Here is a 14,569-nt window from a genome sequence, read left to right on the forward strand (position 1 = left end):
TAACAGATACATAGCAGTATCAATACACTATTAACCTAGGTCTCGGGGACTGTTTACCTGGGATTTTTAATTTAATTCTTTATGACATCAGTAACTTTACTAAAATACTAAACTACTATAATAAATATTATTATTATACTATATAACCTGACTAAAAACTTGAAATAAAAATGGTTATATAATGACAAGAATTAATTTTGTTTGCAATATAATTTTTTAAATTGAAGTATCATTGATACACAATCTTATATTGGTTTCAAATATACAACGCAGTGGTTCAACACTTACCCGTATTATTAAATCTTCAACCCCACTAGTGCAGTTACTATCTGCCAATGTAAGAAGATATAACAGAATCATTGACTGTATTCTCCATGCTGTACTACCATCCCTGTGACCAACTCATATTATGATTGAGAATTTGGGGGCTCCTTTATCACCCCAACCCCTCCCCCATAGTAACCATATAATCCATTTTAATTTCTATCTGTCTTAGTGTCTCCTATAGTCACTTCTCAGTGTCTGTCTCTGAGTCTACTGCTGCTTTGTTCATTCTGTTTGTTTTGTTTTTATATTTCACAAATAAGTGAAATCATATAATATTTGTCTTTTTCCACCTGGCTTATTTCACTGAGCATAGTATGCCCTAGATCCATCCATGTTGTTGCAAATGGCAGGATTTTATTCATGGCTGAATAATATTCCATTGTATATAAGTACCACATCTTCTTTATCTGTTCATCTATTGATGGACACTTTGATTGCTTCCATATCTTGGCTACTGTAAATAATGCAGTGATAAACATAGGCATGCATATATCTTTTTGAATCAGGGATTTTGTTTTCTTCAGGTAAATTCCTAGAAGTGGAATTACTGAGTTAAATGGTTTTTTGAAGAACCTCCATACTGCTTTTTACAGTGGCTGCACCAATTTATATTCCTACAAATACCATAGAAGGGTTCCCATTTCTTCACATCTTCGCCATCACTTGTCATTTCTTGTCTTTTGGATAGTGTCCATTCTAACTGGTGTGAGGTGATACCTCATTGTTTTGACTTATATTTCCTTGATAATTAGTGATGTGGAGCATCTTTTCATATGCTTGTTGGCCATCTGTATTTCTTCTTTGGAAAAATGCCTGTTTAGGTCCTCTGTCCATTTTTTTAATCAGTTTATTTGCATTTTTGGTGTTGAAGCATTTATGTATTTTGGATATTAACCCCTTATCAGATAGATCGTTTACAAATATTTTCTCCCATACTCTAATGACTATTCCTATGTGCTTTTATTAACTGTGCATTGGCCTCAGCATATAGGAAGTTACCTCTTCCTGCTTTTTAAAAACTTCCCTTAAACTAGGTAAAGTTATTTTAAAGACTCTGATTAAGTTATTTTTAAAAATTGTGTGCTTTTTATATATGAATCTGGTATATACTTAATGTGAAAAATTCAAGCAATATAAAACTGTGTAAAGTAAAAAGTCATCTCCTTTCTCCTCACTCATGCCAGTCTTCAGGTGTGATCACTGTTCACAGTTTGATGTTTGTAGTTCTTTAGGCTTTTTTCTATACATCTATAAGCATATATATTTTTAAATGGAGTAATACTATGTAGTTCTTCTGAATCTGAGTCTTTTCATTTAATTGTGTCTAATGTGCATTCTTCCAAATGAGGAGGTATGTATACTTCATTCTAAGAAGTACAGCATGGTGTTCACTGACAGGGCTTTACAGCCAAACTAAGAATGGTGCCTGGCTGATATTAAGCACTTGTAACAACTATTAGCTGTTGTCATCATTGTTACTGTTCTTAAATACTGTTTGCTGTATCAACATTGACATTAGGTTGTTTCTAATTTTTCACTCCTAAGAGCAGTGCTGCAGTAAATAACCTTGTTATATACATGTTTGTTAATTTAAATATTTCTATAGTATAAATTTCTAGAAGTGAAATTTTGAATAGAATGTTACTTACATTAACAGTTTTTATTGTTTTTGAAAATTTGTTTCCAAAAATGTACCATTTTATATGAGTAACAGCAGTATGTGAAAATGCTTCCTCACCAATGGTAGTTTTGTTACAAATTTCTTTAGTTTTTGTCCGTTAAAGTAAGAAACACTTTGATAGTTCTCTGTTTTTTAAGTACTGCCTTGATCCACAAGGTGGGGCTAATATTCTGGACCTCTACATTCATACACCAGGTTGAGGAGTACAGTTGGCAAAGTACAGTTACATATTTCCCAAGAAGGATTTTTGGGCATTATTACTCATTACAAATTATCCCTTCATTTTTAAAGTACAGAATATTCACAAAGATTTATTAGATTGTAAAACCGATTATCATATGATGATTAATACAGCATGTTACAGACATCTAAATATCTAACTGCCTCAATGTGATAAATGTGTGTATCATTATAGAAATATACATAAAAAGCTATAGGATCATTGTATTACTGTCCTAAACTCTAAATGATATCATAGTAACTTACCTCATAATTTATATGCTTTTTTCAAGAGTAGTAAAAATATAAAGCATAACACTCTGATTTTGTCCTTAGGTTATTTTTTTATACTCAGAGTTCTAAGGCCTAGGTTAGAAGCCTTTATTCTTTAGGAATATCAAATAAAATAGAATTTGTAAAGACAAAATGGTTTTGTTTAACAGCAGAGATTCTGCAAACAGAATGTCTAGATTCAATGCATTATCTTTAAAATGAAGATAATAATAGTACCTATGTACTTTTTAGAGTCACTATGAAGAGTAAATAATTGGAGTGTGTGTATGACTCAGAATAGCATGCAATTTAAAAAGCGTGTACATAAATGTTATTATTATTAGTGCTATCAGTTAATAAGCTGAAACTTGGATAATTTTCCTGGAGATTTTCCCAAACATATTTTGGAAGTATTTTCCTATCAATATTTTCCCCAGGTTATACAAAATAATCTATTCAATTTCAAAGTGATTTATCTTCTGGCATCTGAGATTTCAAATGGTATACATTCTCTGCTGTAGTTTCTCAATATACAAAGAAGACTGAATTATTGCTTATTGTTTATTTTGGGTATTGGTTAAACGATATGTCCTTCAGTAGAATAGTGGTATTATCTTCAGAACAGGTAGCTATTATAAGAGGTAGTTATCAGCATCATCTGAAACTCATTGACTAAAAATTCTTTGACTTTACCCCAAACTGAAACCTTGGGGATAGTGCTTAGCATACCCTTCTGATGATTCTGATGCCTCTTAAAATCTGCTAACCACTGGTGTAGGAAATAGTTAAGAACTTGTGTTTAGTATATGCCAAGGACTACTCATTATCCCATCTGATTTTATTGAAATTACTCTTCTGAAACAATGTACATAGTCCTTTTTCTTTTCTTTAGAAATAGTGAGACTTTTATCAATAACTTAACTTTTAGAGGATTTTTATCATTTATTTTTTCAGTGCCTCCAGAATAGAAATAGAATTATCAGACTGTGTCTGCATAGCAGTAAAGATACTTTCCTTCCTAAATTTAAAACATTTTGCAGGAATGTAGATTACTAAATTGGGTGAAGCCTGAAGCAAAAAGTTAGTTTAAAACATCAAACTTACATGTATGCATTTTAACATACCAGTTAGTAATATTTGATATGCTCTTTTATTACCTACTGCTATAATGATATGTGATAAGTAGGTGGGAGAGAGAGACAGAATGTAAAAAGATGAAATTTAATAGGACCCCCAAATTAAAATTGAAGTAGAATTAGGGGAGGAGAAAGTGTCCTAGCTTACTAAAACATGTGAAAATTTTAGAGAGAGTTTAGATAATAGTCCAGTATGAATTAACGTCCAAAATTGCTGGAATCCTAGATTGTTAACAAAAAGATGAATACATGGACTATGGGAAGTGATAGTCTACTTGGAATCCTAAGTGTGTCTTGGCATCATACAAGGGATAAAGCAGAACTGGAAATCACCAAGAGTAAAGCAAACAGAATGGTAAAGAGATTGAAACAGCCACATAAGAAACACTCAAAGGTACTGAATACTTGAAGGTAATGGGAGACTTAATTTGCCTTAGAAAGACCCCAAGTGCTAGAAAGGAAAGAATATGGATGTGCTGAAGTCTTGGGAGTTTATTCTTGCTCTACCTTTCTAATTTATTTGCTTTCTGCTGTCCTTTTCAGTTCCAAAATGCCAGGTTGGGGGTCTTGCGGCCAGAGGCATCACTAGTACATGCCTTGTTATATACCAATTAGGAGAGAAGATTGGCATAGCTACCTGTTCTGAAAAATGGTAATTAGACCCTATCCAGGGTCAGAACTACCTGAGTATAAAAGTCAACAAAGCTCTGTAAACTTTGAATCAAGAGAATATTTGATGGCAGAGAAGTAAGAGTCAGATGAACTTAGTGACAGTGAGGACAGAAGTGGTTGTGGTAGTACTCAGTCCCTTGGTACTGCAAGAAAAGCTTATTTCCCTTACTCCCCTGGCTATGTATAACAGAGAGTATTAAAAACCACTGGTGTTCTTTCTACATCCAAGTCTTTTGTAACAGTTCATACCATTTATTCTTTCCTCCCTGTGAAGGGATAAAGGCTTGAATTTATAGTGAAAATTTTGGGGAACTTGTCTTAGTAGAGTAAAAATTTCTTGAAGGAAAATACCTTACCTCATCTCTAGACCTGTTAGAATGCCTTGCAGTTATGGCACTTTCTGTGTAAAAATCTCCTGAACTTTTTTCACCTATCTAGTTACCATACATTCTTCTAAAACTTCATACATGCCTTAATTACAGCACTTAGGTTGCATTATAACTTTTTGTTGGTATTCTTAAGAGATTATAAGCCCTTTTGGGATAGAGTGGTAACTGTCTTGTTCATTTTGTTACTTTTTTCTTTTTTTGGTATCATTAATCTACAATTACATGAAGAAAATTTTGTTTACTAGGCTCCCCCCTTCACCAAGTCCCCCCCACATACCCCTTCACAGTCACTGTCCATCAGTGTAGTAAGATGCTGTAAAATCACTACTTGACTCCTCTGTGTGGTAGAGCCTGCACCATACCCCCTCTACATTATAAATGCTAATTGTAATGCCCCCCTTTTTTTCCCCCCCTTATCTTCCCTTCCCACCCATCCTCCCCAGTCCCTTTCCCTTCGGTTAACTGTTAGTCCATTCGTGGGTTCTGTGATTCTGCTGCTGTTTTGTTCCTTCAGTTTTTCTTTGTTCTTATACTCCACAGATGAGTGAAATCATTAAGTACTTGTCTTTCTCTGCCTGGCTTATGTCACTGAGCATAATACCCTCTAGCTCCATCCATGTTGATGCAAATGGTAGGATTTGTTTTCTTCTTATGGCTGAATAATATTCCATTGTGTATATGTACCACATCTTCTTTATCCATTCATCTACTGATGGACACTTAGGTTACTTCCATTTCTTGGCTATTGTAAAAAGTGCTGCAATAAACATAGGGATGCATCTGTCTTTTTCAAACTGGGCTGCTGCATTCTTAGAGTAAATTCCTAGAAGTGGAATTCCTGGGTCAAAGGGTACTTCTATTTTAAGCATTTTGAGGAACCTCCATACTGCTTTCCACAATGGTTGAACTAATTTACATTCCCACCGACAGTGTAGGAGGGTTCCCCTTTCTCCACAACCTCGCCAATATTTGTTGTTGTTTGTCTTTTGGATGGTGGTGATCCTTACTGGTGTGAGGTGATATCTCATGGTGGTTTTAATTTGCATTTCTCTGATGACAAGCAATTTGGAGCATCTTTTCATATGTCTGTTGGCCATCTGAATTTCTTCTTTAGAGAACTGTCTATTCAGCTCCTGTGCCCATTTTTTAACTGGATTATTTGTTTTTTGTTTGTTGAGGTGTGTGAGCTCTTTATATATTTTGAATGTCAACCATTTACCTAGCTAGGAGCATGGGATGAGTTTCCATTTGTTAGTGTCTTCTTTAATTTCTCTTAAGAGTGTCTTGTAGTTTTCAGGGTATAGGTCTTTCACTTCCTTGGTTAGGTTTAGTCCTAGGTATTTTATTCTTTTTGATGCTATTGTGAATGGAATTGTTTTCCTGATTTCTCTTTCTATTAGTTCATTGTTAGTGTATAGGAAAGCCACAGATTTCTGTGTGTTAATTTTGTATCCTGCAACTTTGTCTTCTGATATCAGTTCTAGTAGTTTTGGAGTGGAGTCTTTAGGGTATTTTATGTACAATATCATGTCATCTGCAAATAGTGACAGTTTGACTTCTCCTTTACCAATCTGGATTCCTTGTATTTCTTTGTTTTGTCTAATTTCTATGGCTAGGACCTCCAGTACTATGTTGAATAACAGTGGGGAGAGTGGGCATCCCTGTCTTGTTCCCGATCTCAGAGGAAAAGCATTCAGCCTTTTGCTGTTCAGTATGATGTTGGCTGTGGGTTTATCATATATGGCCTTTATTATGTTAAGGTACTTGCCCTCTATACCCATTTTGCTGAGAGTTTTTATCATGAATGATGTTGAATTTTGTTGAATGTTTCTTCAGCATCTATGGAGATGATCATGTGGTTTATGTCCTTCTTTCTGTTGATGTGGTGGATGATGTTGATATGTTGTACCATCCTTGCATCCCTGGGATGAATCCCACTTGGTTATGGTGTATGATCCTCTTGATGTATTTTTTAATTCAGTTTGCTAATATTTTGTTGAGTATTTTTGCATCTACGTTCATCAGGGATATTGGTCTGTAGTTTTCTTTTTTGGTGTGGTCTTTGCCTGGTTTTGGTATTAGGGTGATGTTGGCTTCATAGAATGAGTTTGGGAGTATTCCGTCCTCTTCTATTTTTTGGAAAACTTTAAAGAGAATGGATATTATGTCTTCTCTGTATGTCTGATAAAATTCCGAGGTAAATCCATCTGGCCCGGGGGTTTTGTTCTTGGGTAGTTTTTTGATTACTGCTTCAATTTCATGGCTGGTAATTGGTCTGTTTAGATTTTCTGTTTCTTTCTGAGTCAGTCTTGGTAGGTTGTATTTTTCTAGAAAGTTGTCCATTTCTTCTAGGTTTTCCAGCTTGTTAGCATATTGGCTTTCATAGTATTCTCTAATAATTCTTTGTATTTCTGTGGGGTCCGTCGTGATTTTTCCTTTCTTGTTTCTGATTCTGTTGATGTGTGTTGATTCTCTTTTTCTCTTAATAAGTCTGGCTAGAGGCTTATCTATTTTGTTTATTTTCTCAAAGAACCAGCTCTTGGTTTCATTGATTTTTTTCTATTGTTTTATTCTTCTCAATTTTAATTATTTATTCTCTGATCTTTATTATGTCCCTCCTTCTGCTGACCTTAGGCCTCATTTGTTCTTCTTTTTCCAATTTCTATAATTGTGACATTAGACTATTAATTTGGGATTATTCTTCCTTCTTTAAATATGCCTGGATTGCTATATACTTTCCTCTTAAGACTGCTTTCACTGCGTCCCACAGAAGTTGGGGCTTTGTGTTGTTGTTGTCATTTGTTTCTATATATTGGTGGATCTCCATTTTAATTTGGTCGTTGATCCATTGATTATTTAGGAGCATGTTGTTAAGCCTCCATGTGTTTGTGAGCCTTTTTGTTTTCTTTGTACAATTTATTTCTAGTTTTATACCTTTGTGGTCTGAAAACTTGGTAGGCAGGGTTTCAATCTTTTGGAATTTACTGAGGCTGTTTTTGTGGCCTAGTATGTGGTCTATTCTGGAGAATGTTCCATGTGCACTTGAGAAGAATGTGTATGCTGTTGCTTTTGGATGTAGAGTTCTATAGATGTCTATTAGGTCCATCTGTTCTAGTGTGTTGTTCAGTGCCTCTGTGTCCTTACTTATTTTCTGTCTGGTGGATCTGTCATTTGGAGTGAGTGGTGTGTTAAAGTCTCCCAAAATGAATGCATTGCATTGTTTCCTCCTTTAATTCTGTTAGTATTTGTTTCACATATATTGGTGTTCCTGTATTGTGTGCATATGTGTTTATAATGGTTATATCCTCTTGTTGGACTGAGCCCTTTATCATTATGTAATGTTCTTCTTTATCTCTTGTTACTTTCTTTGTTTTGAAGTCTATTTTGTCTGATATTAGTATTGCAACACCTGCTTTTTTCTCCCTGTTGTTTGCATGGAATATCTTTTTCCATCCCTTGACTTTTAATCTGTGAATGTCTTTGGATTTGAGGTGAGTCTCTTGTAAACAGCATATAGATGGGGCTTGCTTTTTTATCTATTCTATTACTCTTGTCTTGTTCATTTTGATGTCCCCCAGCACCTATTACAGTATCTGGCATATATTAGATATTCAGTAAATTTGAAGTAAATGAATTATGGAACTATGATCACATCATATGCTCAAAATTTGAGGATAGCTCTAAAATAATTCTCATTTTATCAGCTTATCCTTTTTTTTGGTTTCCTCATTCTTGATCTTACTACATTAGACCCTTTTTTCTTGCTTGCTTAGCACCTCCTGTGTGGTACACTGATTAGTTTCTCACTATCCATGATCTTGTCTTACTATGATAGTACATCTAAGGGAAAATTTAGTAATAACCCCTATACTTTTTCCTACCTTAGGACTTCTTACATCTGTATATTTTCTGTCATGGGCAGCTCAGAAACTAATCATCCAACTAAGAAATCACAAAGTAGAGGAGTTCACTAGTTGGATGATCTCTTTTCTTGTTAACAATAGTGGTATGGGAGGAGGTTTTATGAGGCTTTGTAATCTGCTGAGATATATGGGAATTCTGTCCAATCTAATCCATCTGGCCAGCTGTGTAGTTGGAGACATTGACCAGATACATCTTCAAGCTCAATCTGATGGCACCATGAGTGTGGATTTGAGGAGAGCAGGAGAGAAAAATCTCCTAGGTTTCTGAACTGAATGACAAGTATATGGGAAGGGCTTCCATATATGATAAGGAATACAGAGGGATGCATATTTTGAGGGGAAAGACTGATGAGTTTAATTGTGCATACTCTGTGTATTAAGATGTCCTGAAAGGTAGTCACATGAATATATCTAGTAAGCAGTTGAATACAACAAACTGAAAATTAGGAAAGAGGTCAAATTTGAGAGTTCCTAAACCACAAGAATGAGGGGGATTTCCTTGGATATAATGCAACATTAGAAATAATTTAGAGCAGGACCTAGAATTTAATTGAAGAAGAAGAGTTAAGTCATGAAGAGAAGACCTAAGGAATGATTTGAGAGTAAGGAAAACCAGAGAAGCCCTGACCCCAACAACAAAAAACATAAGGGAAATAAATTGAAAGAAGAATGTAACATTAGTGTAAAAAACTGCAAAGCAAGATAAGAACTGGAAACGGCCCCTTGGATTTGATAATTAAGGAGTCATATAATCTTACTGAGAATGGTTTCATTGGAATGGCAGGAGGAGAAGCCTCATTGCACTGTCTCGAGGTCGGATAGAAGATGAGGAACTATAAACAGCATGTGTAAGAGATTCTCCCAAGGAAAAATAAGATATAGTTAAATTCCTGTAAATCTTAGGGTGCAGGCCTTCCTCTTAATCCCTTAATACCTGACCAGTCTCTGAAGAGTGCAACTTCTCGGACAGCCGCAAGAAGGAACTAGAACTTTCTTAGAAACCTAGCATATGGCAGCTTCACCAGATGCTAGCTTTTTTGCTGCTTCATATATATAATATTTACATGCACATCACCTTCCTATGGAGGTATTCCAGATCACACGTACTACAAACTCTTAATTCTTTCTCTTTGTTTCCACTCAAAAAACTATTGCCATAAGAAAAGTGAATGGCATCATTATTATAGGACTAATCTGAATTGTTGTATAATATATATATTTTTTAATTTAATCATACATTGGAAAGGATAAAAGATGGCAGCATGAGAAGTGAGGCAGAAACCTTCTCCCAAAACCACATATAACACAAAAATACAGCAAATACAACTGATCCTGAAAGAGCAGCCAGAAACAAGGTTGCAACAGACAGCTTACATTTGGCGAAAAGAGAAGACCTCATGGAAAAGGGTAAAGTAGCAAAGCCATGATCCAGCAGAACCCAAGCCCTCCCTGCACCCCAGCTCACCAACTAGAGGAAACGAAATGGAGAGGGGAGGGAGTGGAAGCCCAGGACTGATAAACATCCACTCCTGGAGATCTACTCTGGGAGCACAAACCCACATTACATGGTGCTCTAGAGATTAGAGGGGTTGGAAAGCAAAGACAGGTGGAATACAGACAAATTCCAGCCATTTTTGGAGAATAGGTACCCACAACTGGCTGCTCTGGGACAAAAGAAAGGCAGGAGACTTTGGGAGACTGCCCAACAGCGAGAGGGCAGCTAAAGGGGCAAGAATTACACAGAGCTTGCTGCTCAGGAGAAAGGTGGGAAAAATCGTCCCAGTGTACTAAGCCCAGCAGTTTGGGAATTTTCAGGAGCTTCAGGCACTCCATCCCCCTGGCTGGTAGCACAGTGCTGAGGCCCCACACTGCAATAAGCAACCTATCACTTCTTTCTCCCAGACAGCACCAGTTAGCAAATTTACAGCCCCCGCCATCACACCAGGCCACCTGGAGGGCTGCCCTGCCTACAGCAGCTACAAGGGCTTAACGCAGAGGCTGCTTCCTGCATAATCGGCCTCTGGTAATAGCAGTGGAGGCAGGCACTGCAGCTGGGAAGCAGGAAAGAACTGTTTGCTCCCAGAAGGCACTGCCACTGATCACTCCACCGCCATCACTCCGTGTTCTGAACAGTTCCAGGGAGCAGAGCTTCAGGACACTACAGGGCACCACCTATACTATTACATATTACTTATTAGAAATATGATATGAAAAAAGAACCTTTTGCAAACCAAAATGCCTCAAACACCAGAAAGATGGCTCAGTAAAACTGAAATCACCAATCTTGTTGATAAAGATTTAAAGATAAAAGTCATAAACATGACCACAGAGCTACAGAAAAATATTCAAGATCTCAAGGATGACATCAAGAAAGAGAAATTTTGAAAAATACAGTATCTGACATGAAATATACAATGAAGGGATTTAAAAGCAGATTAGAAGAGATAGAGGAGATGTAAATAGAATAGAAATTAGAAACTGAGGCTAAAAAAGGAAAACCCATCAGGTTATCATCAGACTTCTCAGCAGAAACCACAGAGGCCAGAAGGGAGTGGCATGATACATTGAATGCAATGAAACAGAAAGGCCTCGAACCAAGAATACTGTACTTGGAAAGATTATCATTTAAATTTGAAGAAGGGATGAAACAATTTCCAGATAAGAAAACTTGAGGGAATTTACCTCCCACAAACAGTCTACAGTGTATTTTAAAGGGAGTGCTATACATAGAAGTGTGCCTGAGGCCAAATAGCTGTCACCAGAGAAAATAAAACCACAGGTAAGGAAGCAGATGAATTAATTACTAAGCAAATGCAAAATTAAATGACACCTAACATATAAAGAGTGGAATAGGAAGACAAAGAAGTGAGAAAAGAGCAGGAGTTGCAGTACTTGTATCAGACAAAATAGACTTCAAAACAAAGAAAGTAATGAGACAGAGAAGGGCATTCCATAATGATAAAGGGCTCAGTCCAACAAGAAGATATAATCATTATAAATATCTATGCACCCAGTATGGGAGCACCTACATATGTGAAAAAAATACGAACATAATTAAAGGGGGAAATAGAATGAAATGCATTCATTTTAGGAGACTTCAACACACCAGTCATTCCAAAGGACAGATCAACCAACAGAAAATAAGTAAGGAGACACAGGCACTAAACAACACATTAGAACAGATGGACCTAACAGACATCTACAGAACACTCCACCCAAAAGCAGCAAGATACACATTCTTCTCAAGTACACATTTTCCAGAGTAGATCACATACTAGGCCAAAAAAAGAGCCTCAGTAAATTCAGAAGGATTGCAATTGTGCCAGCCAGCTTCTCAGACCACAAAGGTATGAAACTAGAAATAAATTACACAAAGAAAATGAAAAAGCCCACAGACACATGGAGGCTTAATAACATGCTCCTAAATAATCAATGGATCAATGACCAAATAAAAACAGAGATCAAGCAATTTATGGAGACAAAAGATGCTCCACATCACTAATTATCAGAGAAATGCAAATTTAAACCACAATGAGATATTACCTCACACCAGTAAGGATCACCACCATCCAAAAGAAAGGGAACAACAAATGTTGGCAAGGATGTGGAGAAAGGGGAACCCTCCTCCACTGTTGGTGGGAATGTAAATTAGTTCAACCATTGTGGAAAGCAGTATAGAGTTTCCTCAAAAAACTCAACATAGAAATACCATTTGACCCAGGAATTCCACTCCTAGGAATTTTCCCTAAGAATGCAGGAGCCCAGTTGGAAAAAGACATATGCACCCCTATGTTTTTTGCAGCACTATTTACAATAGCCAAGAAATGGAAGCAACCTAAGTGTCCATCAGTAGATGAATAGATAAAGAAGATGTGGTACATACACACAATAGAATATTATTCATCCATAAGAAGAAAACAGATCTTACCATTTGCAGCAACATGGACAGAGCTGAGGGGTATTATGCTCAATGAAATGAGCCAGGCAGAGGACAAGTACCAAATGATTTCCCTCATTTGTGGAGTATAACACCAAAGCAAAAATGAAGGAGCAAAACAGCAGCAGACTCACAGACTCCAAGAAGGGACTAGCGGTTACCAAAGGGGATGCATGGGGGGCAGAGAAGTAGGAGGGAATTAAGGATATTATGATTAGCACACATAATGTAGGGGAGCATGGGGAAGGCAGTATAGTACCGAGGAGATAAGTAGTGACTCTATAGCATCTTACTATGCTGATGGACACTGACTGCAGTGGTGTGTGTAGGGGGACTTGATAATATGGGTGAGTGTAGTAACCACCATGTTGCTCATGTGAAGCCTTCATAAGATTGTATATCAATGATACCTTAATAAAAATAACTTAGTCATATACAAATTATTATTAATAATAAGTTATCTCTCCCCCCCACTACCACACAACTAATCTTTTTCATCATTATGCTCTGACACCATTGTGGATCATTTGAACTCAAGTAGAGTTGTTACTGCATCCAAACCCTTAGTCTGAGTGTACTCAGTGTTTTCCATTGGTTCCAGATATTTGCTGGCTAGGAATTTATGACCACTGGGTATTTACTTTCCTCAGACAGTAGTTTTCACTTTCATCTTTTTACTACCAGTACTGTTTCACAGGCCTTGACAAGATTTTCTCTGTATTAAGGCTGTCCTCAGTGAGTTTGGGAAAAATATTCTCAAGCCAGAAAGCAGAAAACACTCTGCTGACCCAGGTCTCAGACTTTGCCATCACCTTTGTGTACTCAACTCACTTCCCACCCAAGCAAATACATATACAAAGAGAAGTCCATGCCTCCATGTGATTAATGGCTCTGCCCTGACAATCTTCCTCCACTCTGTATCTTTATTGCTACTCTAGCCAGTACTGGCAAAAACTGTATACCTTATAGGAGGATTTATTGAACACAGGCTGATAATTAGGTTTTAGCATCTGGGATCTAACTGTGGACTCCCTTATTTCCTTTGAACTCTTCTTCCTAAAGTCCTAGATGCCAGCTGTTTATCAGGAACTCCCTTAGGAATCTCTAGCCTGTTATTCCCTCCATCCTTGCTGGGCATTATCTCAGTGAGGTTCCTTGGTTTCTCCAGAATGCTAAAAACTTACTATCTTGGGATGAAGAAATTTCAGTTCGAAGCAAGAACAAATTTATTCTGCTTTCTCTACCTGGGGCCCTGGGAACCTGCAGCCATTTCACTAGTCCATAAGAAAGTCCCATTTCACTAGGCACACAAGAAAATAGCTGTGTGCCTGCAAAATTCATTTTTTGTTATGCTGAAAATCCTGATGTCATAAAATAATCATGGCTACTCATGAATGGTTCCTTTAAGCAGCTAGAGTCTTAAATTTTATCCATTTGTCCAGGCCTTGGATTTTTGCCCTTTAAACCTGTCTTTTGCACATATTCAATGCAGTGTGTCCAAACAGCTATAAGCAACTTCTTCCTTAACTTGCCTCTCTATTTAGTTAATAATAATATCACTATGTCCTAGATTACCCATGCCAGAATGCTAGTGGTCATACCTGACTCATCCTTCTCTAACCCTCACCAAAACCCATTCACTCTGCTCTTAAATGTCTGGAACAGAAACCCACTATCTTCCATCTTAATTGCTACCACTCTACTCTAGGCAACCTTCTTCTTTCTCCTGGATTACTGCGACAGTTCTAACTGGTGTCATTGCCTTCAGTCTCTTTTTTTCTGTGGACCAGATATTTTTCAAAAGTGCAAACTGATCATTTTATTCCCCTTCTTAAAATTCTTCAATAATTTTATCATTGTCCTTAGGAGAAAATCTAAACTTACAGCATGTGTCTTCTAAGGTCTCTTAATAACCTGCCTCATCATTGTTCCACTTTTTCTCATCACAGTCTCTGCCTTGGCCAACTACTCTTTCAGTTTTCTGTGCTACCATATTCATCCTCACTTTCAAA

At 36.8% G+C, this 14,569-nt stretch overlaps 1 protein-coding gene across 1 annotated transcript in view; it reads left to right on the plus strand.

The window, feature by feature from the left end:
* IFT74 (intraflagellar transport 74) overlaps positions 1–14,569 on the plus strand; it is a 91,176-nt gene that overhangs the window by 42,556 nt on the left and 34,051 nt on the right. The gene's annotated exons all lie outside the window — the stretch shown is intronic.

The sequence above is a fragment of the Manis pentadactyla genome, chromosome 3 (genome assembly GCF_030020395.1).
Source record: "Manis pentadactyla isolate mManPen7 chromosome 3, mManPen7.hap1, whole genome shotgun sequence".
Taxonomy (NCBI): Eukaryota; Metazoa; Chordata; class Mammalia; order Pholidota; family Manidae; genus Manis; species Manis pentadactyla.